This window comes from Xenopus laevis, chromosome 1L (genome assembly GCF_017654675.1).
Source record: "Xenopus laevis strain J_2021 chromosome 1L, Xenopus_laevis_v10.1, whole genome shotgun sequence".
NCBI lineage: Eukaryota > Metazoa > Chordata > Amphibia > Anura > Pipidae > Xenopus > Xenopus laevis.
Window position 1 is genome coordinate 90,962,399 of NC_054371.1, and position 23,260 is coordinate 90,985,658.

The 23,260-nt window shown below is 38.2% G+C and overlaps 1 protein-coding gene across 3 annotated transcripts in view; it reads left to right on the plus strand.

Annotated features, from left to right (window-relative positions):
* The window catches only part of rasgef1b.L (RasGEF domain family member 1B L homeolog), a 207,563-nt gene that overhangs the window by 161,976 nt on the left and 22,327 nt on the right, over window positions 1–23,260 (plus strand). Inside the window, exon 1 of one of the 3 annotated variants that reach the window (XM_018253134.2) lies at window positions 12,070–12,421. The exons of the other annotated variants lie outside the window; for them this stretch is intronic. The gene's annotated coding sequence lies outside the window, so the exon portion shown is untranslated. Of the gene's footprint in view, window positions 1–12,069; window positions 12,422–23,260 lie in introns of those variants that run through there. 3 annotated transcript variants of the gene reach the window in all.

Here is a 23,260-nt window from a genome sequence, read left to right on the forward strand (position 1 = left end):
ACAATAGAGTGTATACAATAGAGGAGTCTGAGTTCCCACTTTATAGTTGCACTAACGGATCAGCTCAATCTAGTCAGTGGCTGACTCAGGATATGATTCATAAAGCTTTAATAAAAATTAATGTAAACAAGGCTCCAGGGCCTGATGGCATACACCCCCAGGTTCTACGAGAGCTTAGTTCAGTTTTAGACCCGCTCCTATTTCTGATTTTCTAAGATTTACTTTCATCTGGTATGGTGCCTATGGACTGGAAAAAAGATGATGTTATTCCAATATTTAAAAAGGGATTACGATCTCAGCCTGGCAATTATAGGCCAGTAAATGTGACATCTGTGGTGGGCAAATTATTTGAAGGCTTGTTAAGGGATCACATTCAAAATTTTGTCCTAGTGAATGCCATTATGAGTAGCAATCAGCATGGCTTTATGAAGGATAGGTCATGTCAGACAAATTTGATTGCTTTTTATGATGAGGTAAGTAAGATGCTGGACAGCGGGGGGGCAATAGATGTGATCTATTTGGATTTTGCAAAACGTTTGATACTGTGCCCCACAAACGGCTGCTTTCTAAACTAAGGTCTGTTGGGCTTAATGAAGTCGTTTGCACATGGATAGGAAACTGGCTACAGGATCTGGTACAGAGGGTGGTTGTTAATGGTACATTCTTGGAGTAAGGTTCTTATTGGGGTCCCTCAGGGATCGGTATTGGGTCCACTTTTATTTAACTTGTTCATTAATGACTTAGGGGAGGGTATTATAAGTATGTATCAGTGTTTGTAGATGACACAAAACTATCGAGCCCAATTAATTCCATCCAGGATGTGGCATCTTGACAAACTGGCAATCTGGGCAGCTAAGTGGCAAATGGGATTCAATGTTGATAAATGTAAAGTCATGCACCTGAGATGTAAGAATATCCAAGCCACTTATACCCTTAATGGGACTGCACTAGGCAAATCCATTATGGAAAAGGACCTTGGAGTCCTTGTAGATGATAAACTTGGCTGTAGCAAGCAATGCCAGTCAGCAGCATCAAGGGCAAGTAAGGTCTTGAGCTGTATTAAAAGGGGCATAGAGTCACGGGAGGAGGTGGTCATTTTTACACTGTATAGAGCACTTGTAAGGCCCCATCTAGAATATGCCGTACAGTTTTGGTCTCCGTCACTCAAACAGGACATTATTGTATTAGAGAGGGTACAGAGAAGGGCAACTAAGCTGATAAAAGGTATGGGAAATCTTAGCTATGAGGAAAGACTGGCCAAATTGGGGATGTTCACACTGGAGAAGAGGCGCTTAAGGAGAGATATGATAACTATGTATAAATATAAGGGGATCGTATAATCATCTCTCTAATGCTTTATTTACCAGTAGGTCTTTCCAGCTGACACGAGGTCACCCATTCGAATTAGAAGAAAAGAGGTTCCGCCTAAATATTAGGAAGGGGTTTTTTACAGTGAGAGCTGTGAAGATGTTGAATTCTCTCCCTGAATCAGTTGTACAGACTGATTCATTAGATAGCTTTAAGAAGGGGTTGGATTGCTTTTTAGCAAGTGAGGGAATACAGGGTTATGGGAGATAGCTCATTGTACAATTCAGGGACTAGTCCGATTGCCACTTTGGAGTCAGGAAGGAATTTTTTCCTCCTCTGAGGCAAATTGGAGAGGCTTCAGATGGGGTTTTTTTTTGCCTTCCTCTGGGTCGACTAGCAATTAGGCAGATTAAAAAAAAACTAAAAGGTTGAACATGATGGATGTGTGTCTTTTTTCAACCTTACTTACTATGTTACTATGTAAATCTCACATTCGAATTGGAGGATTAAAATTTGAAAGTGTGAATTTGGACAAATTTACTATTCCACACTTAATAAATCTACCCCTTAATACATTTTTAGAGCTTTTTAAAATAATGAGAAAACCACACATTTTTGGAGATTTGTGGACAAAAAATCTTAATCTGATTGTTAGTAAACGACCCCCTTAGGCTTGGATACATAGGGGTTTTTTGCGTTTTCACTTAATTTTATCATGTTTTTTCCAGATCCGGTTTATTCAAGTTAGTTTATTAATAAATAAGGCAAAATTGGGCATGGGAGTTTGGTCGAGCTTTTTTATTTTAATTATGACATAATTTAGGATTTTAGTAAATAACCCCCATACTGTTTGTAACAGTACTGCTGATTTGAAAATAATTCAAATACAAGCTAAAAAATAACATCTAAAAAAGCTAAAATACGAGTAAAGGTCCCCATACATGGATAGATCCGCTCGTTTGGCGATGTCGCCAAACGAGCGGATCTCCCTCCGATATGCCCAACTTGAGGTGGGCAATATCGGGCAGATCCGATCGTGGGCCCTAGGGCCCAACGATCGGATCCTAGCATTCTCAAACGGGCGGTCGGATCGCGGGACCGCATCAACGAACAGATGCGGCCACGATCCGACGGGATTTTTAAACCCATCCGATCGAGATCTGGCCGACTTTTGGCCAGATCTCGATCGGGGAAGCCCGTCGGGGGCCCCCATACACGGGCCAATAAGCTGCCGACACAGTCTGTCGGCAGCTTTTATCGGCCCGTGTATGGCCACCTTTAGTACAGTTTAGGGAATAGAAAATATCAACCAGAAAATGTGCCTCTTACAGAAGTACAGCAATGATTACTTGTGTACTGAGAACATTTTAGTTTCATTTATAATCAAATGGAGATGATTACATCTATTTTGAGTGCCTTTCTCCTTATACTGTTGTTTTAATTGTGGTTCTATGAGTCTCTCGGAAGTAATTCAAACACACCAGCTACGTATAAGCAAAGGTTTATTACATACATAGAATGAAGAAAATATACATTACCAAGTGAGCAAAGTATGCAAGCCCCCTCTCTGCCTGTAAGACTGGGAGATCCCTAAACAGTCCGCAGATCGAGGCTCATAGGGTCCCCAGAAGGTCCTGTGCGGGCACGCGTTATTCCCACAGGCGAATCTCAACTGACTGAATGGAGACTCCCAGTTTATATAGGCTTAGCAAACAATGAGCTCAGATAGTAATTTAGTAAGAAGATACAATGATTTGGTTAATAACAGATCTTGCTTCCCATGCGCTCATCAGGATCTGGCCAGACTCCCAACAAGCACATCCGAAGCAGAGATCTTATCTTAGCTAACTGGTAGCTGAATAGCATATTGTGCCCCTAGCTACAATAAAGGAAAGTCTGATAAGGGCTGCAGAAATCATAAAATATAATACATATGAGAATAATGAACAAGTATTAGGTCATCGAGTTGATTAATTCCCATGATTTCTCTTGCACAACACTTCATTATACAGGATTATGGATTATAAGGCCGCCTTGTATACTATCATACAAAGCTTTGTTATACACAATTATACGTTATAAAGCTGTCTTTTTAAACTATATTTAGCTCCACATACGACATCGGGTTCAACAGTAGAACAGTTCTTTGTGTTATATTTTTATACAGTTCTTTATCAAAGTATTGCAATGAGCTATGGGTTTAATCAGAGTATTACCATGAGCCATTATTGAAAAAACTCCTATTAATACAACTGTAATGATTGACAATAGATATGCGATGAAAACTCATTGTTCTCCATGTATTTATAGAACCGAGTTATGTAAATGGCATTAAAGGAGAATTCAAACCCCCCCCCACTAATAAAACCCCTACCTGGAAACCCTCCATAGTCCCCCTCCCTGCTCCCCCCGCATAGGTGATAACACCTATAAGTGCTCCCAATCCTTTACTCGCCTATAGATGCATAGTAAGCACAGCAGAGCTCAGAAGTGCCATCTTCCGGCTCTTCATTGACTTTTACATGAATGCTGGAGTATTTTCAACTTCCGACTTTGAGCTGCTTCGGGGCATAAAAAAATCTCGAAAAAGTTTGGGGTTTTTTCCCCTGAAAAATGCAAGTTTTATTTTTCCCAGAAAATTCTTGTGAAATGACTCTTAGGGGCAAATTTACTTATGGTTGAATATCAAGGGTTAATTAACCCTCGATATTCGAGTGCCGAATTGAAATCCTTCGAGTTCGAATATCGAAGTCGAAGGATTTAGCGTAAATAGTTCGATCGAACGATTAAATCCTTCGAATTCAAAATGAATCAGTTAATAGTGCTGCTCCAGCAGAATTCTGCACTGAAATCCATTTCTCAAAAGAGCAAACAGATTTTTTTATATTCAATTTTGAAATCTGACACGGGGGCTAGACATATTGTCAATTTCCCAGCTGCCCTGAGTCATGTGACTTGTGCTCTGCTAAACTTCAATCACTCTTTACTGCTGTACTGCAAGTTGGAGTGATATCACCCCCTCCCTTCCCCCCCCCCCAGCAGCCAAACAAAAGAACAATGGGAAGGTAACCAGCTCCTTAACACAAGATAACAGCTGCCTGGTAGATCTAAGAACAACACTCAATAGTAAAATCCCATGTCCCACTGAGACACCTTCAGTTACATTGAGAAGGAAAAACAGCAGCCTGCCAGAAAGCATTTCTCTCCTAAAGTGCAGGCACAAGTCACATGACCAGGGGCAACTGGGAAATTGACAAAATGTCTAGCCCCATGTCACATTTCAAAATTGAATATAAAAAAATCTGTTTGCTCTTTTGAGAAATGGATTTCAGTGCAGAATTCTGCTGGAGTAGCACTATTAACTGATGCGTTTTGAAAAAAAACATGTTTTCCGATGACAGGATCCCTTTATGGATCAAGTTTTGTTTTCCAGGAGAATTCAAGTTTTCAAGGTTATTTTTTTGATCGATTTTTCAGGTTAATAAAACTAGAATTTTTCGAGATTTATTATACCTGACCCTGGATATAGCTTGAATCTGAAAATACACCATCAAATCTGTCAAAGTCATGTAGGCTTCAATGGCAGAAGTGCCTTTAGTTATATGAATGTTATATAATTTATTATACCCCAAAGCTGCTAAAAATTTAAAGGGATACTGTCATGGGAAAAAAAAAATTCAAAATGAATCAGTAAATAGTGCTGCTCCAGCATAATTCTGCACTGAAATCCATTTCTCAAAAGAGCAAACAGATTTTTTTATATTCAATTTTGAAATCTGACATGGGGCTAGACATTTTGTCAATTTCCCAGCTGCCCCTGGTCATGTGACTGGAGCAGCACTATTAACTGATTCATTTTGAAATTTTTTTTTTTCCCATGACAGTATCCCTTTAAAGCCGAAAATACTCCATCTCAAACCTGTTGAGGTCATGTAGAAGTCAATGGCAGATGTCCGTGATGTTGTTACTTGACAATGCGATCTGCGCTGGATAATCGTAAAAATCTGGGGTTTTCGTACGATAATTTGAAAAATGTGAATTTTCACAGCAAAACCCCCCAAAAAATCAAGTTTTTGTAGTGCCAATCGTATGATTTCAGTTGACGCTCGATTTTGTTGTGACGTTTTGTTGCTCTGATGAACTTGAATTTTTAAGCCTATAAACTCGAAAAATTTTGTGGGGTTTTTTTTGGTGAAAAACTCAACTCAACTCGACCCTTGATTAATATGCCCCTAAGTATTAGTAAATTTGCCAAATTTGTGGATGGGGTCAAGTCTGTTTCTGGTAAAATATGGGAAAAATAAAGTTTTGCTAAATAACCTTAATCACAGTTTATTCTCTCAGAATAATATCTTCAGTTTGAAACACTAACAAATGTTAGGGGCAGATTTACATATGGTCGAATATCGAGGGTTTATTATCCCCATAGGCTAACATTGCACCTCGGTAGGGGGTCGAAGTTTTTTTTAAAGAGACAGTACTTCGATTATCGAATGGTCGAATATTCGAACGATTTTTAGTTCGATTCGAAGTCGAAGATCGAAGTAGCCAATTCGATGGTCGAAGTAGCCAAAAAAACATTTGAAATTCCAAGTTTTTTTTATTCTATTCCTTCACTCAAGCAAAGTAAATGGGACCCTTAATGAATATATATGCAAAATATGAACATAACAGTACTTAGCCACTCATTTGCAATATAAAAAAACGAGTGCATTTTTTAGTTTGCTTTAATTTAGGGAACATAAAACTTACTTTGTACTTGATAAAAGAACAATATTACACTGAAATGTTCATAATCCAATTTGTTATTTTCTATATTTCTCTATTATTATATTTTCCCTGTAAATTTCTGGCAATATTGTGTCATGTTTTTCCATAAATTTTAAACAACATTTACATTCAAATGTCAGGAATAACTGGTCACGAGTTGTAATGAATAAAGGTCCAACAATAGAAAAATAATTCACCAATAATCTGGTGATTACTACAGCCTGTCAGACAGCATTTGAGATGTCAAGCTGAAACAAGAAATTATGCATTGGCCACGCTGCAAAACACTTCTTTAAATTAGTCTAGTAGTTAAAATAACATTTTAAAAAATTATATTTGTTGCTTTTTGTTCCCTAGTTGGCAACACAATGGCAGATATGGTCCATTAAACAAATGATCGGATTAGGCTGTTATGCTATATGGGCATTTTTTACTCAAATATTTCGGATGCTAAGATGTATATATTTTAAGGAACAAAAATGATTACTGATTTGAAGTCTAATTTTAAGGAACTGTAACACCAACAACTGAAAGTTTTAAAGTAATGAAAATATCATGTACTGTTGCCCTGTACGAGTAAAACTGATCTGTTTGCTTCAGAAACACTAGTTCATATAAATAAGCTACTGTGTAGCAATGGCAGAAATTGAAAAAAAGGCTATATGGCACAGGTTAAATAGCGGTCAACAGCTTATCTGCTATCTGCTGTGTAACCTGAGCCTTTTCTCCTTTGAATGTCTGCCCCCACTGCTACACACCTGCTTAATTATATAAATAATAGCAGTGTTTCTGAAGCAAACACTGCATTTACATTATATTTGTATTACTTTAAAACACCTAAATTTTTTTTGTTACTGTTCCTTTAATTCTCAGCATCAATTGCCATCTCCATCTCATCAGACACTGACAGTACAGAATTCCACAACCAGAGTTTATACTTGTTTTCTGAATTCCTAGTTTGACTTTCACCAAATAAAGGTCATAGGTTAGTTTCGGGACTAAATTGGTATCCTGATGTCAATTGGGTTTGAAAGATGTCTTTCTATCTATACACGTAGCTAGCTAGACTTTTTAATAATAGTATTATAAATGTATGGTGCAATAAAGAGGACAGTAGAACAAGTTCAGCAAGTATACAAAAGAAGGACAGATATTTTAAGGTATGTGTTAAGAAATCTGGTTTCTTATGGCTGTGTTAAAAATATATGATAGTTTATTTACATTATGCTCTTAATTCCAGCAGTCTAGTTGCATAAGAAATTGTTTCACAATTCCAAGCAGTGTCACCTTGGATTGAAAACCCAAGGTCAAATGGCATCAAATTGCATCCTTGTAGGAAAGTATGTAAATTGTATGAGCCATAAATGTAGAAAAGAAAATTTGCTTTTGTTAAAGGTATTGTTTGCCTTTAAAATAACTTTTAGGGACAGGTTTATCAAAGGTCGAAGTGAAAATTCGAATTAAAAAAAAAAAATTTTTTTTCAAAAGCTCATTTTTGTGTACTTCAACTAGGGAATAGTTCAAATTAGATTCCAATTTGAGAAAAAAATTGAAAATTAGAATATTGAAATTTATCATGTAACGAAGTTATGGGAGTTCAAAAAACTCGAAATTGGACCCTTGATAAATAAATAAATAAATAAATCTGCCCCTAAGTATGATGTAGAGAGTGATATCCTAAGACAATCTGCATTTGGTCTTCATTTCTTATTTATTATATTTAAACTTTGCAACCAGGCACTGGTTTTAAAGAGAGACAGGAATATGAATAGAGGAGGGTCTAAAAAGAAATATAAAGTAATAATAGCAATAAAATTGTCGCCTCATAGAGCAGTACTTTTACTTTTTGGAATAAAAATGAAGACCAACTGAAAAGTTCCTAAGAACAGGTCATTCTATAAAATATTAAAGTTAACTGAAAAGTTGAACCACATATTTAACAGTAACAGACACAAGTCTCCATTTTTTCAGCAACTTGACAATTGCTGGCATATGCAGTTGCCAGTTTTTAACTCATAGAGGATTATTTACTAAAACTCTAATTAATCTAATTTTTTTATTAAAAAAAAGTCGACTAAACTTTCTTCCACGACTTGAACTCATTTATCAAATTTTTTTCTCAAAAATTCAGAGCAAAAAAAAACGTTGCAACAAAATCAGACATCAATTCTTATCGTATGATTGACGCTTCAAAAACTCAACTTTATCTGATTATCTGCCGGAAACTCTGACTTTGTCGGATTATCCAGCGCAGATCACAATGTCAAGAAACAACTTCAGGGACATCTGCCATTGACTTCTACATGACCTCAACAAGGTTTGAGATGGAATATTTTTGGATTTGGGTTTTTAACAACTTTGGGGTATGACAAATCTCTAAAAATTTTAGTTTTTTTCCACAAAAAAAGTAGTTTTCCCATTAAAAATCTCAACCAGATAAATGTGAGGTTTAATAAATGTGCCCCATAGTGTATAGGGGTGCTGTCTATGGTAGCCACCTTTCTGGGCTACTTAGAAATACTATTTCTAAGGTATTCATGAGAACCATAGGTTATTTGGTTAGCAGTTGGAAGACACATAAAGACAAATAGTAAGTAAAGCAATGTTTTCAAACAGCTGGTATCCACTTACATATTTCTGCAGATTTGAACACAGTAGAGTGCAATATCTGTGCTGGTATAATTTTAATATCATACAGGAATGCTTATATTATCAGAAAACTCCAAATTATGGTAATGACATTTGCCATAGAGTCCATTTTAAGCAAAATATTCTCATTTTTAAAAATTATTTCCTTTTTCTCTGTAATAACAAAATAGTACTTTGTACTTGATCCAACTAAGCTGCATGAGGCACTATTGGTCGCAAAACAATCCTATGGGGTTTATATCATGTCTAAATATGCTAACTGTTCAGCTACAACCTATTTTTACTCTTTGTTTTTCCTGTGTGATCACCCAGTTTGGTTGCAAATGATAGTCAATTGAGACAACAATTATAATAATCTATAAACTGTTATTGTAGTGTATATTTGACACAGCTTAATAAAAATGCATAAAGGGTATTACACCAGGCTTTCCCAATAAAAATATTCTATAGACTGCTATTACAAACAAACATTATTGCATGATGAACATTTAAATCAATAAAATAATCAGTAAATACTTCTACACTGGAATTTCCCTGGCACTATTATTAGCATGTTTTAAGTTATTTAAATGAATTGTTTTGTTGTAATAAACCCCCTACCTTGAAGCTAATGTTTTGAGGTAAAGACCACACAAGGCTATTTTAACACTGAAATAAACAAAAACAAGAGCTTCAGGCAAAAACCAACATAGTGGAATAGAAACCCCTGCCTAGAGGAGTTAACTGTCAGAAGTCTGGCACTTGCTTTTAACAACTGAGTAGGAATAATACAAAATACAAGTGGTTTTCATACTAAATAAAGGGCCCATAATCAAAGAAAACTCTATGTGCAAAGATTTGCAGTGCTTTCACATTAAGGCCATTGTCAGTAAACCATGCACAAGTTGCAGTACCAGCTTTTTAGTCAATTGGTGCATGAGTTATATTAATAATAACATTAGCAGCTGAGCATGCACAGAGGGCACAAATAGACAGTCACTGTTTAGTGGGCTGGTGGGGGGACTGACGAAGCATCTGTATATTCGAAATGCCAGGACCGATTTTGGATTCCAGTTATTTACTCCATTGTGTGTGGCCATATTATATAGAGAACATGGCCATAATGATGTGCATAATGATAATGATGTAGGTGCAGTGGGTGCACCTCACAAGCTTATGTCACATGCATGTGCAAGTTGTGCCACTCACTCATTATGTGCATGTGTGTGCCCCAACATGGCCACCCACACCAGGAGTTCCTGGTGTGAGCAGCCTAGCACTGGCGGGGGCTATTTTTTTTAAAGGAGAACTATTGTTTCCTGCACCACTGGTGGACGAAACCATTTCAGGTGACAAATGCCCTTTAAAAAGTACAGGGTTGTGAGATGATGGGTGATGTCAGAAAAACAGAACATATGTTTTCCCACCAGTGATTCACACAATCTGCAAAAGGGCCCAATATGTTGCCTTGTATGCATATATTAACCATTTTCAGTGGGAGATTGTCGCTGCTTTGTCTATCGTACGATTGCTGTCAGGGGCAGAACATCGGCTGATCTTTTGTTTAACTACTTTATTTGGTCGGAATGGTAAGACTTTGATCTGAATGGTTAGTGGCAGGTCGGGAGATGGGAAAGTCCGATCGTACATTGAGTCATACGATCGGATCTTTGTGTCTGTGGCCATCTTTACTCTCTGCTATTTGAATGTGTCTGTTAAAATGCATACTGAATGCATTAGAATGCATATACAGCTTTTTAATTCATCTTTCAAGGCCAATATCCCACACCCCCAACATTTAAATCCTCAAATGATGGACCAAGGCCGTGTCCTTTAGTGACCACATTCCCCTGATCTGGCCACTTTTTGATGAGATTCTGTCTATTTTATGACCCGCAGTGTGGGATTGTTCCAAGAAAAATAAGATTAGGCTTCCGCCTATGACCTCTGCAAAAAATGGACAAGGAGTGGGCCAATAATATCACCGGGCGGTGCAGTGATGTGACATGTGTATGGTGGCCAACTGACCAGTATTTTACCTGCCTGGGCGGTTAAAATGTTGCTTGATGCCAATGTTATTTTTAGTGAAAAACCACAAAAATTTAGGAATATAGGCCGGTATTTTTTTCCAGAAAAGGCCCTAGATATGTGGCAGGATGATAACAAATGGGCTCTGAGGTGGGCATTGGAAATATTTTTGTTCAAGTTTCACAATGCTGAAATCCGGACAGCAATTAAAACCAAACTGTTTTGTCTAAATCTGGAATGGTTACAATCTTAATAATTGAGATTAATGATATCACTAGAAAAACACCAATGCAACCTGATTCCACCCTGTGTCCCTAGTAATTGACATCTGTGGCATCCCCCAGTCAAAGCATACTGTGCAAACTTCTGCTCAAAACTCTCAAATGCTATATTTGACTGTTTGTGAAATCATCTAACCCTATTGCTGTATTGTTAAACATGAATTTATTTTTAATGCATATCAAAGACATTAAATAAATGTCTATTTCAGTTGGTTTAATACATTTCAGAACTACTTAAAGGGGAACTCCGGCTTCCAAATCAAAATTTGATAAAGAGGGCCGACATAACACAGAAAGCACAAATATTGCAATCACAGGTACCTGTTTCTCCAAAAAGTATTAATAATTATTTTTTTCTGCTGAAATCCAGCTCTTTAAAAAACATGCACTTCTTTTGCCCTAAAAAGCCCCATGTGCCATTAGCCTGATGCTGTGAAGACTTATTTTGGATTGTCTTGTTAATACTAAGAAGCAGATATATTTCATTAATAACGCCGAAGTGCTAACGATTGCACCAAAAACTGTTGTGGACAGCACTTTTGTGTTTGGCGCACTTTCTGCTCCTTATGACACAAAGAAAAAAAAACGGAATCTCGCCTTAAATGTAAAAAAAAAATCCAATTTTTTTTACTGTAGTCAATATGGGCTTAAAAGGCCCTTGAATTTCAACAGACCTGATATGAAAAATGTAATGTAAGGTTATTTATAAACGACTGGGTTGCACAGACAAAAGTGCACCATTAAGATCAGAAGTCTGCCCCCTCGTTAGCCTCTAGCTGTTTTTCTTCTATTCCTTGTTTTCAATGCTGAGCACAATTACCAGATTCCCTTCTGTCTCCCTAGCGGCCCTGAGGCTGTGGCAGGAGGGGGGACGGAGCAGCTGTCTGTTTACAGGGGAATGAGCGGGAGACACACAGTTTGGGGGAAGACGTGATTCAGATGAAAAGCGACGAGAGTGGAAGGCGAAGGGGCCCGGGGGAGGTGATGAGATTGAGAGAGCCGCGAGAGCCGATTGAGGGGCCGGATTGTGGGAGGGATTAGGATAGAATAGGAGGCTGGGTGAATGTAGGGGCGGGACTATAGGAAAGAGAAGTTTGAATGGGTTTTGGGTACAGACCATAGAAAGCAAGTGACCAAGGCGTAGGGTCCGCGTAGTTGGATGTTCTTTATATGGGTACAGACGCGGGCAGCAGGTTCATGCTAAGGAAGCGCTCTGGGAATGTGGTTCTGTGTGAATGAACATTCCCGAAGTCTCCAGTTGGCTTTCCTTCTTAACAAACCATAACCCTGTTCGTCTGATCCACTACTATCGGATGTGTATCATTCTAATCGCAGCAACTTGGAGTCCTACGGGCGTAAAAGCGATTTGATATCTGCTACACCCGACTGTGTGCGGTGACCCTAAGGTAATTGTGCGTTCTATTATTCATGTTATTATATCGGTATTGCCCTGCGCAAATAACAAGTGAATCGTGTTCCACATCGACTAAGTCCATGTGGAATCAGATATTTGATATCTTTGTTTATTTTGTATCTTCAAATGTGTTGTATTCATCACACTTTTTAGAACACGGCCACTTAGAATTTGTATTATTGTTTGTTTTCATTTTTCAAGCACAAGTCACGTCACTCTGTAGCTAGGAATGTTTTGTAACCAGTGATTTAATGAATGGACGTTTAAGAAAATAATTAGCATACAATGCTCTATTAGCTGCTGTTAGATGACTTGGCTTGTTGGCACTGCTTAATTATCTACTTCAGATTGTACTGAATGTTATTATGAAATGTCCTATTATTGAATGGGTTCCAAGTGTCCTTTAGTTCATGGTAGTGCAGTGGCATTACTGTGGTTTATTTGTGTTCATCTATATTTAGGTGTGGTACATTAGCTCAGAGAATATCATGAGAACCACTCGGCATACACTAGAAAAAAAGGTCCTGGGAAATAGAAGTTACTATTTCACATCTGTAGAATATCTAAAGCTAGCCATACACTAGTCAATTTTGTTTGCCTGTTTTTGCTCCATCTACCAGCCAAAGTGATAGCCTACCTGGCAGAAATCAGTTAGGGGTTCAGCAAGATTACTGCTGACTGCCCTCCCCAAAAGTGTATAAAGACCCCTGCTGTGATCCGATCATTAATCCTAGGTACATAAAATCGGATCACCCCAATTTCTCCTGCCACTGGTATTACTTAATCTTAATGTAAATGGCCACCTTTAGACCTTAAATATAACATGTGTCACATATATATTTCACAACAGATGTGGTTTTAATATGCAGTGATACATTGAGATAAGAATTTCATGTTTGAATTCTAAGTGATGAGTAATCAAGTTTAATTGTATATATATTGGGGAGAAGGATAATTGAGAGAACGAAAACAAGTGCACATATTCTTCTAGCAATAAATGTCTTGGAAAACAATTTCATCAAGATGGGAAAATTAGTTACACTATGGAGGCTGTTTACAAAGTCAAACACCACTTAAAAAACCTCAACCCAAGTGTATGTTTATGTGCCCTTAGGCCCAATTAACGTAGGCACTTAAGTCTATGTGACATAAAGTTCAGCCACATGTGTAGGTGGGCATTTTTTAGAGACCTACAATGGATCGTGTTTTGAAGGATTTTATGTTGTAAATGCCAACATTTTTTGTGTTTTGGACATATTCTATTATTTATAGTTCTAAACATATATAGTATATATAATGTTTCATAACCTTTTGGCTGGTGGGAAGGAAAGGGGGGTCACCTCGCACACCCTGGCCATCCGAATCTCGTGAAATCTGGTGCTTGAAGAAGGAGGTATTGGCAGCCTCCACGACAGACTTTCTCTACTCTCTCTATTGTGCAGCTTTGTGTGCAGCAAGTTCTGCCTTGACTGCTTTCTCTCATTCTCCTCAATAATTGGTCAAGATCTTCACTCATGTTTGAAGGGGACTAGGTTACTTCATGAACAGGAAGTGCATTAATCTAATGCCTCACAAGTCTGATTCTCCTCCTGCAGATAACCACATCTATCTATGCTGGCATCAGCATTCTACATTACCTGCATCCAAAACCACTGAGTCATCTTGGGTGCAGGCACATGCGGAAGATTTTGGCACAGAAAAGCACGAGTATGCATTTCAGTGCCGAAATCCGCTGTGTGTGCCTGCACTTGGACCAACAAAGTGGTTCTGTGTGCCTGCAAGGAAGAAGGCTGATGTCAGCATAGGGGCAAATACTCGGATCTGCATTTTTCCACAGACCAAAGATCAGCCCTGTCTGGCATTAGCCTAATTCATTATTCTATATGTTGAAATGGAACATCCGTAATATCTTGTGAAGTTTTGAGGTGATTATGCAATTGAACAATTCTGAACTGAAATGCCCATCCCAGTTTATCGCCTAATGGTCACAAATGTGATGAGCCACACTGACCTTAAAGGAGTTTCTACCTTCCTCAATTAAAGGCAATCTTATCTTCCAACTGATTTGGATACGTTGAGACTTATTGGTCCCAAACATGGCCATTTGCTTTGCCAATTTGGATGAATATGGCAATATTGACCACTAACAGTCACAAACGAGAAACTGATGGCAGTCAAACCCTCCTTAAAATATGATGTGTTTACCTATTTAATATGTGTAAATATGTATATATCTTCTAGTAATAGATTTGCCCTATAATAGTATAAAAATAAGTGAGAATACAGGTTCTTTTAAATTTTATGGAAATAAAGGCAAGATAAACATTTACATAGGATAATGTTTGCCTTTAATGCTTTGAAATTAACAATGAGAATATTTTTATTTAGACTGTATGACAAACTGTATTTACATATTTGCACAATATCTATCAAAAGTAAGGGAGTCTTGACTACTTGGTAGATATAATCATGTTAGTAAGATACATTTGCCACTATAATGCTCACATAGTTTAGGCCCGATTACAGGCTGGCAGTTAAATGTATACTACAGGAAGTTATAATATTTCTGTAGAGAGTGGTGTACCTACAAATAAACATTTATTGAAGCAGACAATGCTGCATTGTTATTGAGGCTTTAGTAGTGGCTGTTTCTTTCTAATGTTTATTATGACTTGCATTAGTGGTAGTAACTGCTGTTGAGCAAACCATTCTCTGGTATAGGTTCCCCAGTGGATGACTTTTGTGGCCATTGTGGTCATTTCCCAGCATGCACAAGAATTGAAATGAGGTAGGATCAGGGTTGTTATAACTGTGAAAGCTATTCTTGGGCATCATGAGAAATGAAACTAATCCTGTGTAAACACAGTAAAGCACAAATCCTTTAATACTGGGCTCCCCACGTGCTGGACACAGTTTAGCTGTGAATACATTTCCCTTTGGCTGTGTAGTGAGGTAGGTTGTCAAATGTAGCTGAACCATCATTCTGTTTATTTCCAACACTGAGATTATCCTTTGTTTAAAAACTGCAGTAAACCATAAAGGATTCAATGTTGCAAAACATTCATTCTATGAATGTTTGCATTTATATGTATAAGCCCTGTCCATACTCTGTGCATCATCATCATGTATCTGCTATCCATAGAGCTTTTTGAAATGTCATCAACTATGCATCACAAGTATTTGGTGCTGTTTATTGACGTCTATAGAGAATGTTTCTAGGTAAGTAACGTGTCAGCTCCTGTGCACACAAAGCTGCAGATTTAAATAGAATTAGTGTTCTATTAACACAGTAGCCTATGTCCTATTGTCAGCAAAGAAATACATTGAAAATACAAACTTCTCATGACATATTTTCCATTACACATAAACATTTAAGTAGTTTAATTGGCAGTGGAATTAATGTGTCATCTTTTTTTGGACACTTAGAAGCAGTTTATTTAGTATACAACATTGATTATGTAAGGATCCACTGCTACAGTGTGGGGTCTTCAAAAAGCAGTAAGAAATCTTGGTGCACCCAAATACTTAAACAATATAATTTATGTAAGGGTTGTATATCTACATTTGCTGTGGCTTAAGGCTATGGGCACATAGGCTGAAGGCTCTGGCTGTTTTCAGCCTGCATATATTTGCAGGCTGAGTGAAGCAGAGAAGCAGATCTGCTCAGTGTCCCTGCTCCATTGATTTGTATCTGATCAGCCTGTGTGCGCTCACACACAGTGGAGCTGAAGCTGAGGTCAGTCCGGAGATACCTCCTTCAGATCCACTGTTTGTGAGCACACACAAGCTGATCAGATGCAAATAAATGGAGCAGGGACACTGAGTAGATCTGCTTCTCTCAGCCTGTAAAAATATGGATAAAAAAAGGATAATTCAACCCCCCATGGTGATAAGTCCCCACTGGCCCCCTCCCTGCCTCCCCCTGCTAAGTGTTACCCCTGAATTGTGTCCCCTGTAGGATTACTGACCGCACATGCAGAGTGAGTGCAGCAGAGCTCATGTGCCATCTTCCGGCAGGGAGGGGGGCCAGTGGGGATTTATCACCATGGGGGGTTTAATTCTCCTTTAAGCATGTGTGCCCATAGCATAAGCAATACCCGTTTTCCTTCTTACATCAGTCCTGACGCACAGACAAGGGCACATTCAAGTGCAACCCTTGCAGTCAGTTAGTGTTCTAGGCCTTAGCAGCCTCTTGCTGTGTTCTGCTAGTTTCTATGAGCTGTCCTGCTATGCTGATAACAGCTGACAACCAATTCAGCAGGGCAGAATAGAGACTTTGCTATTTTATGACCCATCTGTCAGCACGCCTGGGAGAGGGTGAAGGTAACAACTGCTTAGATCACAAATGCATGAATATCTATATCTATGCAAAATTTAATGGGCAATGCTAATAGCAATCTATAAATATGAGCCTGTGAAAATGAATTGGGAACTAAGAAGAATTAGCAATGTGAATTCATTTTTACAATAGATTTAGATACAGTATATACTCAATATACTTTCTAATCTTCAACAAACAAAGATACATTGGGCATGTTTATCAAAGATTAAAAAAACAGAGTTTGCCACAGTCCACTTTGGGTTTTTGTGCCATATTTTTCATTGGGTTCACCCTTTACTTACGGTAATACTTTTTTTTAAAATACTGTAGAAATAAATAAAGAATTTCACTCTGACGACCTGTGGCAAGCCATGTTTTCACTTTTCATTAATATGGCCCAATATCTCTGTAAAAGGAGCATGGTAGAGGTTATAATGATCAGTATCTCTGACATCAGAGAGCTTATAAAGACTGTGGTGCATATCCCAAACGTTAAGAACCTAAATTTGTGTTTTAGTAGCCTCAAGCAAATGGAAAGTTAAAGGGATACTATTATGGGAAAACATGTTTTTTTTTCAAAAGGCATCAGTTAATAGTGCTGCTCCAGCAGAATTCTGCACTGAAATCCATCTTTCAAAAGAGCAAACAGATTTTTTTATATTCAATTTTGAAATTGACATGGGGCTAGACATATTGTCAGTTTCCCAGCTGCCCCAGTCATGTGACTTGTGCTCTGATAAACTTTAGTCACTCTTTACTGCTGCACTGCAAGTTGGAGTGATATCACCCCCTCCCTTTTCCCCCCAAGCAGCCTAACAAAAGAACAATGGGAAGGTAACCAGATAGCAGCTCCCTAACACTCCCTGGTAGATCTAAAAACAACACTTAGGGCTATTCCACACGGGGAGATAGCCTTGCGTTTGCGGTCGCGGCGACAAAGCGCCGCGCCAGTCGCCGCGACCGGCGCAGGCGACAGTTTTGTATGGGCGCCTATGTAAAAACGCCTGTGCTAACCACACGAGGCGATGCGCTTTTCAACAGTCGCCTGAAAATGCCTCGCCAGGCTTTTTCAGGCGACTGTTGAAAAGCGCATCGCCTCGTGTGGTTAGCACAGGCGTTTTTACATAGGCGCCCATACAAAACTGTCGCCTGCGCCGGTCGCGGCGACTGGCGCGGCGCTTTGTCGCCGCGACCGCAAACGCAGGGCTATCTCCCCGTGTGGACTAGCCCTTAGGGTAAGGACACACGAGGAGATTCAGGGAGATTTTGTCGCCTGGCTACTAATCTCCTTGTCTTTTGAGCAACTATCTCCCTGAACTGCCTCAGCGTTTTTCCCCATAGGTTACAATGAAAAGTTGCCTGCCCTAATGCACACACGGTGATGCGTTTTCAATAGTTGCCCAAAGTTGCCTCAGTGAGGCAATTTCAGGCAACTATTGAAAACGCATCGCCGTGTGTGCATTAACGCAGGCAACTTTTCATTGTAGCCTATGGGGAAAAACGCTGAGGCAGTTCAGGGAGATAGTTGCTCAAAAGACAAGGAGATTAGTAGCCAGGCGACAAAATCTCCCTGAATCTCCTCGTGTGTCCTTACCCTAAGTAGGAGAAATAACAGCACAAGTCACATGACTGGGGCAGCTGGGAAACTGACAATATGTCTAGCCTCATTTCAGATTTCAAAATTGAATATAAAAAATCTGTTTGCTCTTTTGAGAATTGGATTTCAGTGCAGAAGTCTGCTGGAGCAGCACTATTAACTGATGCATTTGAAAAAAACATGTTTTCCCATGACAGTATGTTTATTAAGTATCCTCTTTGACTACTATCTAATAGATGTTAAATTGTAAAGAAGATAGTAAATGCTTGCAAGGTGTAGGGTATGTTTGTGTATACCAACTACTGTATGTATTGAAACACTCAGTGTTTATACCCCTGTTGTGTTTTTATGCTTTTTAAAGCATAGGATACATCAGTGGTGCTATACATACATGCGTTGCACTAATGCAGCCTACTCTTTACTCTTTTCTCAGATTACATATGATGAATCCTCAATAATAGGAACAAATGTATCAATCTTTATCTCCGCAAGCTTTGAAAAGTCAACAGTGCAACACTGTACTGAATTGTAATCCTTGGGCAGCTCACTCCCTTGTGCTTTAATGTATTCTGACTCTATTTATTTTAAGTGAATGATTTGCCACTGCTAATCCATTGTAAATTATTCTTTTTCAGGATAGGCAGCTATTTCAGGGTTATGCAACAAGTTCCTTGCCAAAGCTTTTAATAAGTTATTGAACCAGATTTTTCTTCTTAATGATTTAAGCAGACTTACATGACTTGGTTACGCCAGGGATGCAAGCAGGCATATCCAGAATTTAGAATGAACTAAAGCCTTTGACATGTCCTCTGCCTGTATTTATTTTTATTGTCTTTTTTTTATATTCAATGGGTGTTTTCTTTTTTGCATAATACCACAATGCATTCAGTCTATTGTAACAGAGGTGACAACTGAATCAGAAAGGCGTCAGTTCTTCCAGTAGTAGCTTTCTTTTGTAAAGCATGCAAGTATAATGTGAGATAATGGCCACCAGTTCCATAATGACTTGTGCCTGCCTATGTTAAGAACAGAAATACATATATGTAACCATGTATGATTTATTCTTCTGACCTAAAGTGAATTGCACTTCATCATTCTTATGGGGGACTCAAAAATTCTTCAGGGTCATAAGAATTATCAAGGACATGCTTTAACTGCAAGAAGGTACCATGTTATGCACAAAATAGAAGAATGCATGAAATAGCTTTTCTTTGTCTTCCATTGCTCCCTCATTAGCATTGTGCAATTTTTTGTTAACATCCATCCTAAATGATTGCTATGCTCCCTGAGGTGGATGGGTGGATGAATGCCATTGTTAATACAAGTATTTTATTTGAGACCTAATGTGCACCTTTCTTGGCTGACAGTATTTCCAAACTTTCAGTAGACCCCCCTATGGGAACTAATCTTTAATCCAGGGGCCAGATGATCAAATAAGCAGCTCTTACCACTTTATTGCGTCTCCTTACCAACTACCCTTTCATTAAAGTTGAACTTTGAATAATAAAGTACCAGAAACAAAGGAAACATTTCTAGACCTTTCTTAAAGGAAAACTATACCCCCCAAACAATGTAGGTCTCTATAAAAAGATATTGCATAAAACAGCTCATATGTAAAACCCTGCTTCATGTAAATAAACCATTTTCATAATAATATACTTTTCTAGTAGTATGTGCCATTGGGTAATCGTAAATAGAAAATTGCCATTTTAAAAAATAAGGGCCGCCCCCTGGGATCGTAGGATTCACTGTACTCACAACCATACCAACAAACCATACATGTTAGGTCACATGAGCCAATTAACAGACAGAGTTTAGTCTTTTGCTTCTACACTTCTTCCTGTTACAGTTAGAGTTGAAGTATTTCTGGTCAGGTGATCTCTGAGACAGCACACAGACCATCACAAAATGGTGGTTCAAGGCAAGAGATGTAAAAGGGCAATATTTACTTAAATATATATTCCAGTTTGGTAAGATTCTTTAATATGCCACTTAATATGATATGAACTATCTGTTGCTTAAGTGTTCATTTTGGGGGTATAGTTTTCCTTTAATATATTTTATTTGCTATATTCTTTGCTATATTAATATTCTTTAATTGCTATGTAATAGTTACTATGTAACTATGAAATGGTTATTCTTGTGGCACAAATGCCCTTCTCGCTTAGGCCAATACGCCATCTGATTTTTATATATATATCCTCTGGTAAGGATGTTGTAATAATTTATACCCCTTGTTGGATGCCCTAGGATAACAGTTTTGCTAGCCATACAGGTTACCAAACATGAGCCTATTCAGGCCCTTCACGTGAGTGCTGCATGGACGAGACGATTTTTGGGCAGATGTATATTGGGGAGGAAACTACGCCGGGCCCATACATATGTTAAACCTGCTGGTAGAGATTCATAAGAAATGGTATAATTATATCATAGAGTCTGGGTTTGCACAGATGTGTAACTACAATATACAGTATAATTTAGGAAGACTTCCTGGGCTAAATCATTATCCTGCCAAATCTGTAGGATTATTAACCATTTATTGTGCTGCAATTTAGGATTACTGGTATGGAAAGTACTTTTTCAACAGATTTGAAAGCAGTTTATTTTACAATCTTAAAGGGATACTGTCATGGGAAAAACATTTTTTTTCAAAATGAATCAGTTAATAGTGCTGCTCCAGCAGAATTCTGCACTGAAATCCATTTATCAAAAGAACAAACAGATTTTTTTATATTCAATTTTGAAATCTGACATAGGGCTAGACATATTGTCAATTTCCCAGCTGCCCCAAGTCATGTGACTTGTGCTCTGATAAACTTCAATCACTCTTTACTGCTGTACTGCAAGTTGGAGTGATACCACCCCCTCCCTTTTCCCCCCAGCAGCCAAACAAAAGAACAATGGGAAGGTAAACAGATAGCAGCTCCCTAACACAAGATAACAGCTGCCTGGTAGATCTGAGAACAACACTCAATAGTAAAAACCTATGTCTCACTGAGACACATTCAGTTACATTGAGAAGGAAAAACAGCAGCCTGCCAGAAAGCATTTCTCTCCTAAAGTGCAGGCACAAGTCACATGACCAGGGGCAGCTGGGAAATTGACAAAATGTCTAGCCCCATGTCAGATTTCAAAATTGAATATAAAAAAATCTGTTTGCTCTTTTGAGAAATGGATTTCAGTGCATAATTCTGCTGGAGCAGCACTATTAACTGATTCATTTTGAAAAAAAAAATTTTTCCCATGACAGTATCCCTTTAAGAGTTTGCAAATTTTATTTTAAAACTAGCCTGTTAAAGGAGAAGGAAAGGTTAAAACTAAGTAAGCCTTACCAGAAAGGTCCACCTAAATATACAAGTAAACCCTCAAAGTCCTCTGTCAAAAGAAACACAAATTTTCTTTCCTTCTATTGTGTACACATGGGCTCTGTATCATACTTCCTGTCTTCACCTTAAACCTCCTTGCCCTAGGCATGAGCATGCTCAGTTTGCTCCTCTCCCCCCCCCCTTCTCTGCTGTAATCTTAACCCCAGAGCTATGAGTGAGCAGGGAGAGACTCAGGCGGGAAGTGATGTCACACCGAGCTAATACTGCAGCTGCTATCCTAAACAAATAGAAAGTTTCTAAAGCTTTTTGCTTAGGTATGGTAAAACGTTCTACAGAATAAATATAGCATTGTAGCATGCACTATTGCAGCTAATCTATTGGCAATAAAATGCCTCCGTAGCTTTCCTTCTTCCTAAATAACTTAGAGGAGTTTATTTGTTGACTGTTCTGAAAATGACAACCTAATGACATTATGCTGGTTAAAGTGACCTCACATGACATGTCAAGGAAGTTAAGCACAGTAGAAGAGACAGGCAGTAGCCTTAGGAGTTATTTGTGAATGCCAGTGAATAAATCAAAATGGCTCAAGCTTTGCTGACTTTCAGACAAACAGTCCAGTGACAAAGCCAACATTCTGCAATGTCTGGCATAGAATTTTATGGTGCAACAATTAGTGGATATTTCATGGCATGGAATGTGTAGAATTGCACTGTTTATAGGACACATCTTTAACCATCTTGCTATAAAATGGAAATGGTCTCTCTAGATCAGTCATAATAACTACATATGAACCGCTCGTTATGCCACTGACATTACATTGCAGTATATTTACAAACTTAGTAAGGGCCTACATTTACATAGCAGAAGTTAAACGGTACAAAATGGGCTAACTATTGACTAGAGCCTATTTAATATTTTCTTATATTCTTGCATCATAATAAAGAGAAGAAATAGGTAGACAGTTCTTCAACTTCCTATATTCATCAGATCATTCCATTTTCCTATTACGTAGGTGCTGCTACCAAGGTCAAACTATATATTTATATAGGTATTCAGAGCAACATACACTGCATTCCTGTTCCTCATATATACCATGAAGTTTTGATTTGATTGCTTTTTCTCAGCCCACAATTCTTATTGTCTTTACATACAAGCCCAACTGTGCTTCCTTGTCAGTGTGAGCCTTGATGAGAAACTAAAATGGTTTGTGAATGCTGTCAACATGATTCCCATCCTGTCTAGACAGGAGTTGGCCAGGAAAGGTGTGTAAGTGTACAGAAAAAGGAAAACCAGCATATCTATATACCATTCATTACCACGTAAACACACAACTTGCCCCACTTGCTTGAAACATCTACGGATATAAATTTGGCTTTAAAATTTGCTTTGCTAGTCAAAGTTATTTTTTTTAAATATATTAATATATTTGGGAAGCTTGCCATAGAATATGAAGAATTACAAAAAGAAATACCTCTTTTGTCTTCTGGATGGCTAAATTTTCAGTATAACACAAACTATGACAGTGTGAGCCAAACTGGAAAGTCAAATCAACCATCCCATGGCAGCATAAAGTAGTAGACTCTGTAG